At 41.9% G+C, this 19,670-nt stretch overlaps 2 long non-coding RNA genes across 3 annotated transcripts; both read right to left on the reverse strand.

Moving 5' to 3' along the window:
* Positions 1 to 591: 591 nt before the first annotated feature.
* Positions 592 to 14,184, reverse strand: LOC129866751 (uncharacterized). Of its 2 annotated transcripts, XR_008761524.1 has the most exons (6): positions 13,240 to 14,184; positions 7,285 to 12,960; positions 2,578 to 7,244; positions 1,489 to 1,658; positions 997 to 1,051; positions 592 to 780 (listed from the first exon to the last, which is right to left on the reverse strand). It is a non-coding gene; the product is annotated as an uncharacterized LOC129866751 (long non-coding RNA). The 2 variants fall into 2 exon arrangements; XR_008761523.1 differs by having other exon boundaries at positions 2,578 to 12,960.
* An 8-nt stretch (positions 14,185 to 14,192) lies between these two features.
* Positions 14,193 to 18,536, reverse strand: LOC129866752 (uncharacterized). Its single transcript, XR_008761525.1, has 3 exons — positions 14,965 to 18,536; positions 14,470 to 14,524; positions 14,193 to 14,253 (listed from the first exon to the last, which is right to left on the reverse strand). It is a non-coding gene; the product is annotated as an uncharacterized LOC129866752 (long non-coding RNA).
* Between the last annotated feature and the right edge of the window lie 1,134 nt (positions 18,537 to 19,670).

Here is a 19,670-nt window from a genome sequence, read left to right on the forward strand (position 1 = left end):
TATAATATTATGCCCATCCCCTATGAAGTCATTCACCACCATCTGCTTTCAATCAGTTTATCATGGTGGCCAGACCCTCTATCCCAGTGTCTCAACTTTCTTCATGTGCCTGTGTGTCTGACATGTATGTACATAATGGACTGGTCAGACTATATGTCTAGTGGGTCTAAGTGCCCTAAACACATATTTCTCTGACATGTGTATCTCTTTAAAGAATCAGCAGACTATGTGTCTAGTGTCCAATTTCTTTAAGCGCCTATCTGTCTGACATGTATGTTTTGTTTAGTGTAATGGGTAGACTATAAATCTAGTGTGTCCAAGTGCCCAGGTGCTGACATGTCTAGTCAGTCTGTCAGCACAATGGAGAAAATACAAGAGCCAGAACGTCCCTTAGGAGATTTCCATTACCACAGTCTCATAATCAATGTAAACATGTAGTCCATTACTTTAATGTTCACTACACTACTACAATCCTCGGTTTCCTGTATTTACCAGAATGGCAAATGCACTCACATCTGCCTTATACTATTTTCTAGTATACTCCTATCTATTGTTTAATTGGTGTGATATCTACCTACATATGTCCCTTACTCCTACAAAGGACATTGTAATTAAGAATAGGTCCATGTGTATGCAAGGTATAGGCACACCGGTCAGATTTTCTTCATAGAAATTGCCTTCCTCTGATGATCCTGATGGCCCTGGGACATAACCATCTTCACTGTTGTCAATACTGGTTATTGAGTCATCAGTCCTGTATCCAAGCATAGCTTTGGTCAACTGTATTGCAGAAGAAAAGTATATTGGACAACTAGACAAATAACACAAAGTATTTGGACACTGGCACATTTTGATTAGTTATGGCTCTGTGCTCCTCTACATTAGGTTATAAAACAATGAATATGGGATGGAAGTGCAGACTTGCCTGTCTTTGATTTACAAAGCTGATTCACACGAACTTACAGTATGTGCTGGTGTTGAATGACACCAACTTACGTATACGCTGTCTGTTCTGATCAACGGCGGTGCAGACAGCCTCGGTGTCTGACATCTAAGGATACAATAAAATGAAACTAGTCATGTGCAAATTAGGCAATTGAATATGATTCAACCATCCCCAGTATCCTCATTCTAAACAACTGACAAACCTGGGTGTCACGTTCTGACCTTTATTTTCCTTTGCTTTGTCTTTAGTTAGTATGGTCAGGGCGTGAGTTGGGGTGGGCAGTCTATGTTATGTGTTTCTATGTTTAGGTTTGTCATTTGGCCTGATATGGTTCTCAATCAGAGGCAGGTGTTTTGCATTGTCTCTGATTGGGAACCATATTAAGGTAGACTGTTTTCACTATTGGTTTGTGGGTGATTGTTCCTGTTCGTGTGTTCCTGGTTCGTCTGTGTTCACTAGTTCGGGACTGTAGCTTCGTTGGGTTTTCTGTTTATTGTTTTTGTTCATAATTGATTAGTATTCTAATAAATATGGATACGCACCACGCTGCGCTTTGGTCCTCCTCTCCTTCCACCGACGAGAGCCATTACACTGAGCTTCGGGATTTATTATTTCCTTTTCAAATCTGGCCTACATGTTGAATTATGTTTCTTTTAGAGTTTCCATGCATCTTCTTAGCCTCTGCAGTGCCTTTGTAAAGGAAGACAAGTTTCTAAAAGAATGGTTGAGACTTAAAAGAATAACAAGATTGCTCAGCACACAACAAAGGGGATGGGCTGGTGGACACCAATGACTGTTATCATTGACTGACAGAGGTCCTACAAACATCTATTACAATTTCCTTTTTTAAGACGACTTTCAAAGTAAAAAAGCAAGTATAAGCATAACATAAACACATTATGCAAGTTCCTGGATGCAACTAAGGCTGATCTGCTTTTATGGATGAACAAAACAAGAAACAGTATGAGTGATATGGCTAAAGCAAGGCATGTGAATTGGCACAGTCCTACCAAATTTGACACTTTCCACAATCTTTATTCTTGTTGTGGTGTTTCACTCTTTAAAATGCCAAGCCAAAATAACTAGCAACTTATTTCTCTTTGGGTAATGGCGATAAAAAAAACAGCCAAAACTTAAATGAGGGGATTTATTTAAATATTTCAGCACGCTTGCATGCTTATGACTTGACAAACAGATGAAAAGGAACGGGCTTTTCTAGCTAGCTTGTAAACCAATTCAAGTTACACTAGCAATATTATTGTCCAATGCATGTAACATTGGGTTAACCACAAGACATTTTTACCAATTATGCTAAACTAGCACGCTAACCGCTAGCTAGCACGCTAATCATTGGCTAGCACGCTAATCATTAGCAAGCAGTAAATAAGTATAAAGTAACAATTGCACATTAATGAATTGTTTGGATGAGCCCACCAATTTCAATCTCATGACGCAGTATATCTGACACAATATGGCTTTCCGACATTGTCAATGCATGTTGGATTCAGCCGAAAGATATACATGAGCTAACATAAATTACAAATAAAGACAATGGGAACATGCATTGCTTGCCAATACACCACATACAATTTTAGTTAAAATATTGGTTAACAGTTTAGTTAATAACTTACCTTCTTGCATGAATGCGAACGTCTGCAACCATCCTCCTCTTCCTTAAAAAACTTGCTGCACAGCTACTTTTGTTGTGATCATGCTCAGGCAGAGACAGGCTTGCCAGATCAATTTCACATTCCTAGTAATTCCAGTAATAACCCGCTTTCAAAGCCTGAAAACTGTTACAATCTCAGCAGATTACAGGGAAATTAATGGGTTTTAAAAAAATACCATGTTGATAACGGTGCAATATAGAAGTAGTATAAATACTTGCACGCAGCAACCAACACTTTTTACCCGCAGCAAAGTTTTAAAAGTACCTCAATAAAAGACAACACAATGTACATGGCAACCCTGGGGAGAGATTTGTCACTGCAGCATGGGGGAGGGGGAACTGTGTTGACCTGTGAAAGTTTTGGTGGTTTGGTACTTTTGTGCACACTGCAGTGGGGGAGGGACAGCTTCTCCAGCGGAAATTATGGCGAGTAGACAATGATTCCATCAGCCCAGATTTCTGAATATGTGTGCAATATTATTACTGTCACCTACATTTCCTTAGACAATTTGGGTTTGTAGCTTACACAATCAGTATCAGTGAGGTGTTAAGTGCAGCTACTTGAATGGTCTGTAGACTTGCTGACACAAAAATAGCTAATGGCAGGTTAAGATTCTAACTAGCAACCTAACCGCTCAGCAATCAGGTTCACTACCTGCACACAGACCAAACAGCCTAGTGATATTAACAGCCATCTCATCTCTATTGGCACTCAGCTACTCTCACAATCTGTTTCTCTCTCATAACAGGCCATTTTTTAATCCTATTTGCATTTACCCTCCACTAGACCCCTGGTTTCACAAGGTGGAATACAATGTACTGATAATAAGTGATTTCAGGTTTGTACTGCTGTGAAGACGTAGGCCTTTACATCAGCATTGATCTCTTTGCAAAAAGCCTCAAGAAAACTCATAATAAACTTGGGAAACTGATGTTCATATCTTAAAGGACAAGTCCCTATAAGCTTTTGTCAGGAATCGGGACTAGGTTAATAAAGCCAATGCAACTGCATGTTTTACAAATGGGAGGCTATCTTATGGTAGGCCTAGTTATAAAATGACATTATAGGCCGACACTGTACACTATAGGCCTATTTCTTTGCCGGATTGGAGAATGTCTGCAATTGTCTTGCCTAGTGAATCAAAACTGCCAAAACATGGCCTGGTCATGGATGAAAAGCACCTTTTCAAAATGGGGTAGAACTGAGGGAACATAAGGCGGACCCCAGGACTTCAGCTTCCTGTGTTAGCTGTTGTAATCCTCTTGCTGCGTTTATTTGTAGATAGACTCACCCCAACAGGGAGTTATGAGTTGGGAGGTATAATCAAAATGTCTGCTTAATGCTTTTGAGGGAGCAGCAGAAAAGTGTATCCAAGCTGGGGTACCCCTTGCTAGAATTGTTAGTTGTAGCAGTAGTAGTAGCCATGTAATGGCAGCAGTGTTGTAGTTGAGTCACTAAAGCACAAGTCCGAGTCAATTCACAAGACCCTATGGCTAACTCTGAGTTGAGTCAAAGTCACCCATGTTTGAGTCGAGTCGAGTTACAAGTCCCTATGGCTGAAATAAGAGTGCCTGTGTTTGAATCCCGGTCCAAGATTTCAAGTCTAAGACAATGGGTCCATATTAACTTAATATTAAGTAATTAACCCAGTCAGATAGTGGCGGGGGGGAATTTGAGCAATCATTTTTTATATCCCCTTTGTTTCTGTGCCAACAAATGTTTATATGCTACAGGTCAACCAGATTGTCAGCTAGCTAATTAGGTAACATGATTGAACATGGTGTGACTGCACAGCTTCTCTATCTTTGATGTAGTCTAAACAGAAACTGAAAGACACAGACAGACAGATACACTTTTATAAACTATACTGATGTCAGATATCAGTGGCTAATGTTCACATTCTGTGGCGGTCAACTGCTCCTAGATCTGTGAAAAGTTCTACAGCAACAACAACACATTTTATGTTGGTGTTAGTGTTAGGATTTGTGTTTATTGCACTATCACATGTGATATAATATTAGCAACTGTTAGCCTGGGCGTCTGTGTGTGTGTGCTGAAAGTAACATTGTGCCCCAGATAGTGTGCTGAGAAGCTGTGGTTAACCTTGAGCGAGAACAGTATGCTTTCTATGCAGGTGCAAATAGCTCAGACAATGTTACAGAACTGTCTGGCCCCAGTCTCTAGGGTGTGGGAGCGTAATCTACACAGCAACAGCGCCGGACACCAAGGAGCGCCAAGAGACTGGGACTAGCCTGAGCTCCGGCGATAGGCTGAGCAAAGTTTAAACCACGCTCAGCCTCTACTGTGATAGGCCAACAGACGGGTTGGAACAACGTCTGTCACCGTATAAGAACAGCTGTTTACTTACATCCTGCCAGTTCTCTGTTCTGCCCTGCGAGGTGATACAGAGAACCCGTATATACGAAAATTGCATTTACCATTTATCGCTTAAGTTTAATAAAAATATTCAGTGACTCTGAATCACATTTTGACCTGATACCAGATTTGAATTGACGCAAATCCCTTATATTAGAGAGCACAAAACAGGCCTATCTGAATTTAACTTCATCATTTAAATCACATATTTTAATGTAAGCTTTGATTTGTAACATATTAAATGTTTTTCAGTGCATAGTAGTCTACAAGAGTCGGTGGAACATTTCCATATTAGTAGTACAGTTGAGTGAGAATTTGAGCTAGCAGTTGGAATTTTGATACATTGTATGACACACCCTACACTACAGCCAATCGTTGAGCAGCCTCCCATCCCCTTCTCTGCTCCCATCCCCCTCTCTGCTCTCCCCCCACCAAGTCATATATACACTGCTCAAAAAAAAAGGGAACACTTAAACAACACAACGTAACTCCAAGTCAATCACACTTCTGTGAAATCAAACTGTCCACTTAGGAAGCAACACTGATTGACAATACATTTCACATGCTGTTGTGCAAATGGAATAGACAAAAGGTGGAAATTATAGGCAATTAGTAAGACACCCCCCAAAACAGGAGTGATTCTGCAGGTGGTGACCACAGACCACTTCTCAGTTCCTATGCTTCCTGGCTGATGTTTTGGTCACTTTTGAATGCTGGCGGTGCTCTCACTCTAGTGGTAGCATGAGACGGAGTCTACAACCCACACAAGTGGCTCAGGTAGTGCAGTTCATCCAGGATGGCACATCAATGCGAACTGTGGCAAAAAGGTTTGCTGTGTCTGTCAGCATAGTGTCCAGAGCATGCAGGCGCTACCAGGAGACAGGCCAGTACATCAGGAGACGTGGAGGAGGCCGTAGGAGGGCAACAACCCAGCAGCAGGACCGGTACCTCCGCCTTAGTGCAAGGAGGTGCACTGCCAGAGCCCTGCAAAATGACCTCCAGCAGGCCACAAATAATAACACATATGAAATCATGTTGTAACCAAAAAAAGTGTTAAACAAATCAAAATATTTTTTATATTTGAGATTCTTCAAAGTACAAGTGTCCAGGACAAGCCTTCTTAAGTCCATGGTCCGATTAGCTCGAGACTCACAGATGCATCTCCCCTCATCGCCATAGACATGTTTAAGCTGTGACCCCCCCAGACAAATCCCCTCAATAGCTTGAAAGACTAGAAATGTACAAATACCCTTAGTTAGAGAGAATTTGTAAGCGTTCCAAAAAGGGCAAAAAATAACGGGTAAAAACCTGGTTTTCTAATATGTACCGGTTCATGAGGGTTGCCTAATCACACATATGAAATTTTAGAAAGGTGTGGCCTTTTTAACCCTTCGAAACAGCCCCTATGACCCCAATGTAAAGCACTTCCGCTTGTCACAGGAAGCTGAAAGTAAACACATATCCTCATTGGGGTAGGATTTTACAGAATCCTGAGTTTCAAGTCCTTACGTTAAGAACTGACTGATTTAGAGAGGGTTGAATTCAGTGGTTTTCAAGAACTGCAGGGAGTGAAATTAAAACCACGTTTAGGGTCCCTTCTTGCTTCTCCTTGCTTGCTTTGTCAGTAGCAGTTGGTGACACACAGCATAAAAAACCCTCTCCTTTCTATGTGCATATGGATGTTGACAATCACAAAAAATCCCAATCGCCATCACACTGCACACTACCCTATCTCATCTGAACAAAAGGGATACCTATGTAAGAATGCTGTTCATTGACTACAGCTCAGCATTCAACACCATAGTACCCTCCAAGCTCAACACTAAATTTGAGGCCCTGGGTCTCGACCCCACTCTGTGCAATTGGGTTCTGGACTTGCTGACGGGTCACCCCCGTTCTCAGCACCCTCCTGTACTCCCTGTTCAAGTTCCTCAATGTACATGTCACCGATAAACTAAAATGGTTGACCCACACAGACAGTGTGGTGAAGAAGGCGCAACAGCCTAAATACAGTCTTGAAATCATTAGAGACTTTAATAAAAGGAACACTAGTCACTTTAATAATGCCACTTTAAGAATGTTTACATATCTCACATTACTCATCTCATATGTATATACTGCTGCTGTATCCTATATGATCAATTCTACACTATCTGATACTTCTCATCCATATTTGTATATGAATATATTCTTATCTCATTCCTTTACTACATTGTATGTATTAGCTATTGTTGTGGAAGTGTTAGATTTACCTGTTAGATACTGCTGAACTGTCAAATCAAGATGATTTACCTGTTAGATACTGCTGAACTGTCAAATCAAGATGCACAAACGTTCGCCATAATCGCAATAACATCTGCTAACCATGTGTATTTATGTACGGTATGTTATACCATATATGGAATCTTGCCTATGCCATTCGGTCATTACTCATCCATATATTTATATGTATATATTCTATTCCATCCCTTTACTTGATTTGTGTGTATTAGGTAGTTGTTGTGGAATGGTTGTTGTGGAATTGTTAGATATTACAAAACTCTTGATGCTGCAATGATGAAAATATCTCAAAAACTAAGAGAGGAATTACTTAAAACTCCACCAAAGAAGAAAAACAACGCAACCATCTTTTGCACTAAGTACACCAAGGGTTCAGAGAAAATGAAAGCAATCCTGAAAAAGGACTGGCATATTCTGCAATCAGACAACAACAAAATTGCCCACCTCTTCAAGGAACCTCCACTGGTGGTCTATAAGTGTGGTCGCAATATTGGAGATAGCTTGGTGAGATCTGACATGCCCCCTGAGCTCACTCAGACACTCTTGACACCTATCCCAAATGGGAACTACAAATGTGGCTCATGCGCAATAGCACTATAAAAACATCCTTCTTCAGACACCCACATACAGGTCGAAAAATCCCTGTTAGGGGTATCATCTCATGCAAGACCACGGGAGTAATCTATCTCATCACCTGTTCATGTGGAAAAGCCTACAAAGGGAGGCTTACTGGATATCCTGTCTAAAAACATTGACCCCTAGTGGTCTGAATATTGACTTTGATCTCAGGCCCTTCTTATGAACAATTCTTTCTTTTATGAACAAGTCTTTCTACAGTTTATTAGCGTACACCTGTTCCCTCTGTTGATGATGCTCATTACACATTAAGGCTGAACCAAAAGATTACATGTTACAAATATGAAACAATTAAATATGTGAAATTGAATTAAACAATAATGTATGTGGATGCTAATTTGATGTACTATATTCAATGATGTTTCTATATGATAATAGCCTAATATATTTAATATGCCATAAACAATTGTTTTTTTTAACAGTTTCACTAATTCATTCTAATTAATCATTATGACACACCCCTCACTATTGTCATTGGTTGCACTAACTGCACTGTTTGTCTACATAACCTGGTTCAAGTATTCATGACATTACCCTGAAGCAGGCACAGTGATGCTGAAATGTTGGTAAATACCCAATAAATTACTGGGACTTTATATATGGAGTGTGCAACTTTCTTTATTTTAATATAAAGTATTTAAGTAAAAATACGTTAAAGTACTGTATCTGTACTTTACTATTTATGTTTTTGACATATTTAACTTTTACTTAACAACATTCCTAAAGAATATGATGTACTTTTTACTCCAAACATTTTCCCTGACACCCAAAAGTACTCATTACATTATGAATGCTTAGCAGGACAGAAAATAGTCAAATTCCCACACTTATCAAGAGAACATCCCTGGTCATCCCTACTGCCTCTGATCTGGCGGACTCACTAATCACTAAACACAAATGCTTTGTTTTTAAACGATATCTGAGTGTGACCCTGGCTATCCGGTTTGCTTAATTTAAGGAATTTTAAATTCATACTTTTACTTTCCATACTTAAGACGCTATAATAAATAAATAATTGCGATCTTCAGATTTATTTGAGTAGTGAGAATTTATTTGCGGTGCATATATGCTGATAAGTTGAATATGAAACTAAAGTGAATTTTTTTCCAAAGGCGTCTGTGGCATTAGCTGCGAACGTTCCACACAGATGTTCAATGAGCGATCGAGTTCTACTAAACTCACTAGGCCTACTCTCATTTTAATCAATTCAAAACCACTACTGTAATGAAAATAAAAGCCAGTAAACTGAATAATTACTGTCAAACTATTATTTTTATTAAATTGTTGAATTAGTCCTATTATATTTAATGTTACATTTCATGCCTATTCAAGTGGATTTGACAAACTTTTATGATGTGGACGGACGGCTGCTATGACATAATGTACATGATGTCATAATGAAGCATTCTTTTGTTAAAATAAAACATTCCATAGACAGGTCATTAACGCTCTTCTTGAACTGAGGTAGGACCTATAATTTAATGAAATAATCTCAAATGCATTACTTTTATTTTATGAGATCTTAAATTTGATCAATAACTGTCAGAAACTGTTATGTTTTGTGATTTGTGACTAGGTCTTGTTGTCTTGTGTTTCTGTTTTCAAGAATATATTGTTGAAACTGTATAGTCAAATCCTACGTGTGCAAATTATCTGGAAGTCCAAATTGAAGGTAGGCCTTAGTCTGTAAATCTTAAATTTTTATGAATTTATGAACATTTGGCAAGAATTGGAATGTCCTTTGAAAGTGGAAAAACACACATTTATAGTAACAACTTTGATCAAAATCTATTGTAATTTATTCTATATTCTTATTCTCAAACATGCTTTTTGTTGCTGTTTGCTCCTCCACTGTGACTCTCACAGCCATGAAAGACAGAGGGAAGTCCAAGACTCGGACACAAGAGACCAGTCAGAACAGTTCTGAGAACAGTCTGACAGACATCCTCAGTGTCCGGAGTGCCAGTGATATTGTCCTACAGCCAATGCCACCAGGGAGAAAGAATAGCCGATCCCACTTCCACAACATGGATGGGACTAAAGAGAGGGCTGACATGGGAAGGCTTCCAATGGCCACTCCACCCATCAGGCTCCCAATGCTCACTGTGACCTCTCTCAATGTCCAAAGGATCAAAAACACCCCCAAGGTGCCTCGCATGCCTCGTCTGCAGCTGGAGGGACAGATGGGTAGCAAGCGTCTGGGTCCGGTCAAAACCAAAACTGGAGGGAGCACATTTACCTCCAGCAAAAAGCAGGAGCCAGAGATTAAATCCAGCAGACCACAGACACCAGGAAGCATCCCTAAGAGGCCCAATGTATGCTCCACTGCAGCCAAGGCAGTAGCTCCATTATCTGGGACTCCATGCAGCCAGTCTGAGGTCAGGATCCAGGCCAATCCTCTCAAGACGTCTAACATCCAGGAACAAAGTCACCGCTCTCCTCCTGCTCAGGCCAGACGGTCTCTGTCCGACGGCAGCCTCTTGCAGCCGCCATGTTCTCCTGTGGATGTCCTCCAGCCGGAGGTCCAGGCCAGCAGAAGCCTGGCACGACCCAAGACCGGGATAGCTAGGATAACAAGACATACTGACGGCAGCACTCTGAGGTTCCCTAACCAGACCTTAGAGCTTATAAACTCCATGGGTAGGAGGGAGAGCACCAATTCTTTCCCTGTGCTGCCAACCATTGCAGTGTCAGCCTCACCTGCCCAGATGGCCATCCCATTGCCTACCCCAATGGTCAGCCATGTGCCTGACCTTCTGGTGCCTACTCCATCTGCTTCTCCGGTTCCTTCCAGCCGAGTGCCTGCCCCACCTGCCTACCCAGTGCCAGCCCGGCCAGCCAACGCCAGATCACGGCGTGTGTCGAAGAGGATCCAGCTCTTACAGATCCGGTCTGCTATGCTGGACCAGCAGCTACCAGAACAACTGGGTGACAAACAAATCATATTACCCTCTGAGCCCCTGTCCTTCAGTAGCACTGAGAGGATATTCCTCTGTGGTCCACCTTTAATCTGCCACCCAGCTGACGTAGGCGGAGATGATGGCTGTCACCCCCTGCCCAGACCTACGCCCAGCCACACAGGTCGCACCGACCACACCGCTTTACTGACCAGTAGGAGAGCCATGCAGGCGGGTGAGAAGTGCCCCTTTGAAATCCTCTTGACCCCCTTGGCCCCACTGGCGGAACAGCCTCCTATCAAGCGGTGGCACATGCCCGCCTCCCGTGCCAAGGCAAAGCGGGAATGGGAGAATAGCCAACGAGGGCGCAGGAAGAGAGTGAAGCCCATTCACTGGGATGTTAACTTTAAGTCTGGGCCTTTCTTCCATGTGTGTGTCTCTCCATCACTGCCCTCGATCTTGGAGGTGGATGAAGAGTCTCTTTCTGAAGAGATGGAGCAAAGCAAGTTGTAGGGGGTCGCGCAAACACACACACCTTCATTTTATTACCTTTATTTAAATAGGCAAGTTAGTTAAGAACAAATTCTTATTTACAATGACGGCCTACCCCGGCCAAACCCTAACGGCACTGGGCCAATTGTACGTCGCCCTATGGGACCAGTGCATTAGACAGCTGCGCCAATTGGGAGCCCTATTGAGACCTCATGGCCTACCATGGACCAGAGAGGATCAGCCAGCATCATCCCAGCGTCTGCCCTGCCTGCCATCCTAGTACCTCCACTGCCCTTTCAACCCCAAACCACAAAGGGCAGGTGACAGAAATGATTCAGCGCCCACCGATCCAGGCTGTTGTGCATAAGCAGCAGCTACTTTCAGAAGTACTGTTGGAACAGACTTTTCCTATGAGATCCAACAGGAGCCACAAGCTGTCAAAGTACTTTCATCCCTGGGGTGTGTAGCTTCTCGAAGAGTGTTCTCTTCCTGAAGATGGACTGCTTCAACCCCTTGGGAGTACCCAAAGTATCTAGTACGCTAGAGTGATGATAGAATATGTCCCTCAGTATCAACTAGAGATTAATATTAATCCACTTGTTATTCTAGTTAGGCAAATGTTAATTTATCCTCAGCATGTTCCAAAGAGATCAGTTTCTATAAAGTTTTAATGCAGTTGAAAATGATCTGTGGTGTGTGTTGTTGGTTTCTTGTGAGCAAAGGAATAATTAAGAATATGTACATATAAATATAAGGATGAGCGATGGCCGAACGGCATAGGCAAGATGCAGTAGATGGTATAGAGTACAGTATATACATATGAGATGAGTAATGTAGGGTATGTAAACATTATATAAAGTGGCATTGTTTAAATGACTAGTGATACATTTATTACATCGTATTATTAACTATTAGTGGCTAGAGATTGAGTATGTATCTTGGCAGCAGCCACACAATGCATTGCCATCAGCCATTGAGAGAATGCCTCCTATGAAATCTATAAAAACTATCCAACTGCCTACATTGTACCTAATGGAACCGTAAAATAATTAACAAGTTTAAATTCTCGATATTTGACGCATTCATTCTATTTTTTGGCTGAAAATATTCATGTAGAATGCCACAATGGTGCAACATGGATGGCAATTCAACGGCTGTAGTGTAGTTCTTCTGTAAAGTATTTAAACTGGAACAACCATTTCAGTAATGGACTCAATATATCCAAGTAACAGATTAATAGTTTAGAATTGTATTTTTTTTTTTCTGTAACATTCAAAGTCAGCAGGCTTTGTATTCTTGAGACCTTAGTCACTACAAAAGTGAACCACCCACCCGGAAAAACTCCCCCGAATAGTGAGATAGAGGACATTTGTCATCTGCCTATGAGCTTAAGTCAAGTGAGTCTCATTAAATCCTCAGAAGTACACGAAGATAACCAGAAGCATCTCATACACTTATTTTCTCTGATCTGCAACTATTCTGTTGTGTACATAGAACTTTACTGCTCTCCAGTCCCTGTTTACTAGTGCTTGGGGAGAAGCAGCAATGCATTTCTCACAGTCTTGTTTTCCAGGCGTTTATCTCAGTCGGATGAAATCCATCAAGGAATCTTCAACTGCATCCACCTCTATTGTCGACCAATACCTTTTTGTTCCTTTGGCACCTTTGGAAAGAGATGGCATTATGAATGACTATATTAAATAAAGGTTGACTACAATACAGTACTTGAACATCTCTCTATATTAACTCTACAAGGTTACAGCTGTATCTGCAGAGAGTGTGTTGAGATTAAACTAACAATCCCAACGAAATAACTACAGAGATAAGGATGTGAGAGGAGAATGTGCAATGCTGACATCAAGGCAGACTCAATCTGTATGGAATCTAGTTGACACTACAGAGTGAAAATGCACTGACTGAAGGCAAGAGGAAACATGCTTACCGTGTGAGCCTCTCTTTTGTCCCAGCTTTCCCTTGGTCATTGGCTGTTTGGCCCGAATCGCTGACATCTCTCCTGGAAAACATGTCGAGAAGGTGTCGTGGAAAATCATCTCAGAAATATAACGCTTTATCAGAACTTGTGAAATCAAAACATGCTTTTATTTACAATAGTATAACCATCTCGAATGTCCCACGGAACCCTCCTCAGAAGTCCAGTCCTTTATATTTATACCCATATAATATTATGCCCATCCCCTATGAAGTCATTCACCACCATCTGCTTTCAATCAGTTTATCATGGTGGCCAGACCCTCTATTCCAGTGTCTCAACTTTCTTCATGTGCCTGTGTGTCTGACATGTATGTACATAATGGACTGGTCAGACTATATGTCTAGTGGGTCTAAGTGCCCTAAACACATATTTCTCTGACATGTGTATCTCTTTAAAGAATCAGCAGACTATGTGTCTAGTGTCCAATTTCTTTAAGCGCCTATCTGTCTGACATGTATGTTTTGTTTAGTGTAATGGGTAGACTATAAATCTAGTGTGTCCAAGTGCCCAGGTGCTGACATGTCTAGTCAGTCTGTCAGCACAATGGAGAAAATACAAGAGCCAGAACGTCCCTTAGGAGATTTCCATTACCACAGTCTCATAATCAATGTAAACATGTAGTCCATTACTTTAATGTTCACTACACTACTACAATCCTCGGTTTCCTGTATTTACCAGAATGGCAAATGCACTCACATCTGCCTTATACTATTTTCTAGTATACTCCTATCTATTGTTTAATTGGTGTGATATCTACCTACATATGTCCCTTACTCCTACAAAGGACATTGTAATTAAGAATAGGTCCATGTGTATGCAAGGTATAGGCACACCGGTCAGATTTTCTTCATAGAAATTGCCTTCCTCTGATGATCCTGATGGCCCTGGAACATAACCATCTACACTGTTGTCAATACTGGTTATTGAGTCATCAGTCCTGTATCCAAGCATAGCTTTGGTCAACTGTATTGCAGAAGAAAAGTATATTGGACAACTAGACAAATAACACTAAGTATTTGGACACTGGCACATTTTGATTAGTTATGGCTCTGTGCTCCTCTACATTAGGTTATAAAACAATGAATATGGGATGGAAGTGCAGACTTGCCTGTCTTTGATTTACAAAGCTGATTCACACGAACTTACAGTATGTGCTGGTGTTGAATGACACTAACTTACGTATACGCTGTCTGTTCTGATCAACGGCGGTGCAGGCAGCCTCGGTGTCTGACATCTAAGGATACAATAAAATGAAACTAGTCATGTGCAAATTAGGCAATTGAATATGATTCAACCATCCCCAGTATCCTCATTCTAAACAACTGACAAACCTGAGTGTCACGTTCTGACCTTTATTTTCCTTTGCTTTGTCTTTAGTTAGTATGGTCAGGGCGTGAGTTGGGGTGGGCAGTCTATGTTATGTGTTTCTATGTTTAGGTTTGTCATTTGGCCTGATATGGTTCTCAATCAGAGGCAGGTGTTTTGCATTGTCTCTGATTGGGAACCATATTAAGGTAGACTGTTTTCACTATTGGTTTGTGGGTGATTGTTCCTGTTCGTGTGTTCCTGGTTTGTCTGTGTTCACTAGTTTGGGACTGTAGCTTCGTTGGGTTTTCGTCTGTTTATTGTTTTTGTTCATAATTGATTAGTATTCTAATAAATATGGATACGCACCACGCTGCGCTTTGGTCCTCCTCTCCTTCCACCGACGAGAGCCATTACACTGAGCTTCGGGATTTATTATTTCCTTTTCAAATCTGGCCTACATGTTGAATTATGTTTCTTTTAGAGTTTCCATGCATCTTCTTAGCCTCTGCAGTGCCTTTGTAAAGGAAGACAAGTTTCTAAAAGAATGGTTGAGACTTAAAAGAATAACAAGATTGCTCAGCACACAACAAAGGGGATGGGCTGGTGGACACCAATGACTGTTATCATTGACTGACAGAGGTCCTACAAACATCTATTACAATTTCCTTTTTTAAGACGACTTTCAAAGTAAAAAAGCAAGTATAAGCGCATAACATAAGCACATTATGCAAGTTCCTGGATGCAACTAAGGCTGATCTGCTTTTATGGATGAACAAAACAAGAAACAGTATGAGTGATATGGCTAAAGCAAGGCATGTGAATTGGCACAGTCCTACCAAATTTGACACTTTCCACAATCTTTATTCTTGTTGTGGTGTTTCACTCTTTAAAATGCAAAGCCAAAATAACTAGCAACTTATTTCTCTTTGGGTAATGGCGATAAAAAAACAGCCAAAACTTAAATGAGGGGATTTATTTAAATATTTCAGCACGTTTGCATGCTTATGACTTGACAAAACAGATGAAAAGGAACTGGCTTTTCTAGCTAGCTTGTAAACCAATTCAAGTTACACTAGCAATATTATTTTCCAATGCATGTAACATTGGGTTAACCACAAGACATTTTTACCAATTATGCTAAACTAGCACGCTAACCGCTAGCTAGCACGCTAATCATTAGCAAGCAGTAAATAAGTATAAAGTAACAATTGCACATTAATGAATTGTTTGGATGAGCCCACCAATTTCAATCTCATGACGCAGTATATCTGACACAATATGGCTTTCAGACATTGTCAATGCATGTTGGATTCAGCCGAAAGATATACATGAGCTAACAGAAATTACAAATAAAGACAATGGGAACATGCATTGCTTGCCAATACACCACATACAATTTTAGTTAAAATATTGGTTAACAGTTTAGTTAATAGCTTACCTTCTTGCATGAATGCGAACGTCTACAACCATCCTCCTCTTCCTTAAAAAACTTGCTGCACAGCTACTTTTGTTGTGATCATGCTCAGGCAGAGACAGGCTTGCCAGATCAATTTCACATTTCTAGTAATTCCAGTAAAAACCCGCCTTCAAAGCCTGAAAACTGTTACAATCTCAGCAGATTACAGGGAAATTAATGGGTTTTAAAAAAATACCATGTTGATAACGGTGCAATATAGAAGTAGTATAAATATTTGCACGCAGCAACCAACACTTTTTTCCCGCAGCAAAGTTTTAAAAGTACCTCAATAAAAGACAACACAATGTACATGGCAACCCTGGGGAGAGATTTGTCACTGCAGCGTGGGGGAAGGGGAACTGTGTTGACCTGTGAAAGTTTTGGTGGTTTGGTACTTTTGTGCACACTGCAGTGGGGGAGGGACAGCTTCTCCAGCGGAAATTATGGCAAGTAGACAATGATCAGCCCAGATTTCTGAATATGTGTGCAATATTATTACTGTCACCTACATTTCCTTAGACAATTTGGGTTTGTAGTTTACACAATCAGTATCAGTGAGGTGTTAAGTGCAGCTACTTGAATGGTCTGTAGACTTGCTGACACAAAAGTAGCTAATGGCAGGTTAAGATTCTAACTAGCAACCTAACCCCTCAGCAATCAGGTTCACTACCTGCACACAGACCAAACAGCCTAGTGATATTAACAGCCATCTCATCTCTATTGGCACTCAGCTACTCTCACAATCTGTTTCTCTCTCATAACAGGCCATTTTTTAATCCTATTTGCATTTACCCTCCACTAGACCCCTGGTTTCACAAGGTGGAATACAATGTACTGATAATAAGTGGTTTCAGGTTTGTACTGCTGTGAAGACATAGGCCTTTACATCAGCATTGATCTCTTTGCAAAAAGCCTCAAGAAAACTCATAATAAACTTGGGAAACTGATGTTCATATCTTAAAGGACAAGTCCCTATAAGCTTTTGTCAGGAATCGGGACTAGGTTAATAAAGCCAATGCAACTGCATGTTTTACAAATGGGAGGCTATCTTATGGTAGGCCTAGTTATAAAATTACATTATAGGCCGACACTGTACACTATAGGCCTATTTCTTTGCCGGATTGGAGAATGTCTGCAATTGTCTTGCCTAGTGCAGCAAAACTGCCAAAACATGGCCTGGTCATGGATGAAAAGCACCTTTTCAAAATGGGGTAGAACTGAGGGAACATAAGGCGGATCCCAGGGTTTCAGCTTCCCGTGTTAGCTGTTGTAATCCTCTTGCTGCGTTTATTTGTAGATAGACTCCCCAACAGGGAGTTGAGTTGGGAGGTATAATCAAAATGTCTGCTTATTGCTTTTGAGGGAGCCGCAGAAAAGTGTATCCAAGCTGGGGTACCCCTTGCTAGAATTGTTAGTTGTAGCAGTAGTAGTAGCCATGTAATGGCAGCAGTGTTGTAGTTGAGTCACTAAAGCACAAGTCCGAGTCAATTCACAAGACCCTATGGCTAACTCTGAGTTGAGTCAAAGTCACCCATGTTTGAGTCGAGTCGAGTTACAAGTCCCTATGGCTGAAATAAGAGTGCCTGTGTTTGAATCCCGGTCCAAGATTTCAAGTCTAAGACAATGGGTCCATATTAACTTAATATTAAGTAATTAACCCAGTCAGATAGTGGCGGGGGGAATTTGAGCAATCATTTTTTATATCCCCTTTGTTTCTGTGCCAACAAATGTTTATATGCTACAGGTCAACCAGATTGTCAGCTAGCTAGCTAATTAGGTAACATGATTGAACATGGTGTGACTGCACAGCTTCTCTATCTTTGATGTAGTCTAAACAGAAACCGAAAGACACAGACAGATACACTTTTATAAACTATACTGATGTCAGATATCAGTGGCTAATGTTCACATTCTGTGGCGGTCAACTGCTCCTAGATCTGTGAAAAGTTCTACAGCAACAACAACCCCTTTTATGTTGGTGTTAGTGTTAGGATTTGTGTTTATTGCACTATCACATGTGATATAATATTAGCAAATGTTAGCCTGGGCGTCTGTGTGTGTGTGCTGAAAGTAACATTGTGCCCCAGATAGTGTGCTGAGAAGCTGTGGTTAATCTTGAGCGAGAACAGTATGCTTTCTATGCAGGTGCAAATAGCTCAGACAATGTTACAGAACTGTCTGGCCCCAGTCTCTAGGGTGTGGGAGCGTAATCTACACAGCAACAGCGCCGGACACCAAGGAGCGCCAAGAGACTGGGACTAGCCTGAGCGCCGGCGATAGGCTGAGCAAAGTTTAAACCACGCTCAGCCTCTACTGTGATAGGCCAACAGACGGGTTGGAACAACATTTACATTACATTTACATTTAAGTCATTTAGCAGACGCTCTTATCCAGAGCGACTTACAAATTGGTGCATTCACCTTATGATATCCAGTGGAACAACCACTTTACAATAGTGCATCTAACTCCTTTAAGGGGGGGGGGGGGGGGTTAGAAGGATTACTTTATCCTATCCTAGGTATTCCTTAAAGAGGTGGGGTTTCAGGTGTCTCCAGAAGGTGGTGATTGACTCCGCTGACCTGGCGTCGTGAGGGAGTTTGTTCCACCATTGGGGTGCCAGAGCAGCGAACAGTTTTGACTGGGCTGAGCGGGAACTGTACTTCCTCAGAGGTAGGGAGGCGAGCAGGCCAGAGGTGGATGATCGCAGTGCCCTTGTTTGGGTGTAGGGCCTGATCAGAGCCTGAAGGTACGGAGGTGCCGTTCCCCTCACAGCTCCGTAGGCAAGCACCATGGTCTTGTAGCGGATGCGAGCTTCAACTGGAAGCCAGTGGAGAGAGCGGAGGAGCGGGGTGACGTGAGAGAACTTGGGAAAGTTGAACACCAGACGGGCTGCGGCGTTCTGGATGAGTTGTAGGGGTTTAATGGCACAGGCAGGGAGCCCAGCCAACAGCGAGTTGCAGTAATCCAGACGGGAGATGACAAGTGCCTGGATTAGGACCTGTGCCGCTTCCTGCGTGAGGCAGGGTCGTACTCTGCGAATGTTGTAGAGCATGAACCTACAGGAACGGGTCACCGCCTTGATGTTAGTTGAGAACGACAGGGTTTTGTCCAGGATCACGCCAAGGTTTTTAGCACTCTGGGAGGAGGACACAATGGAGTTGTCAACCGTGATGGCGAGATCATGAAACGGGCAGTCCTTCCCCGGGAGGAAGAGCAGCTCCGTCTTGCCGAGGTTCAGCTTGAGGTGGTGATCCGTCATCCACACTGATATGTCTGCCAGACATGCAGAGATGCGATTCACCACCTGGTTATCAGAGGAGGGAAAGGAGAAGATTAATTGTGTGTCGTCTGCATAGCAATGATAGGAGAGACCATGTGAGGATATGACAGAGCCAAGTGACTTGGTGTATAGCGAGAATAGGAGAGGGCCTAGAACAGAGCCCTGGGGGACACCAGTGGTGAGAGCACGCGGTGCGGAGACAGATTCTCGCCACGCCACCTGGTAGGAGCGACCTGTCAGGTAGGACGCAATCCAAGCGTGGGCCGCGCCGGAGATGCCCAGCTCGGAGAGGGTGGAGAGGAGGATCTGATGGTTCACAGTATCAAAGGCAGCCGA

The sequence above is a fragment of the Salvelinus fontinalis genome, chromosome 12 (assembly GCF_029448725.1).
Source record: "Salvelinus fontinalis isolate EN_2023a chromosome 12, ASM2944872v1, whole genome shotgun sequence".
NCBI lineage: Eukaryota > Metazoa > Chordata > Actinopteri > Salmoniformes > Salmonidae > Salvelinus > Salvelinus fontinalis.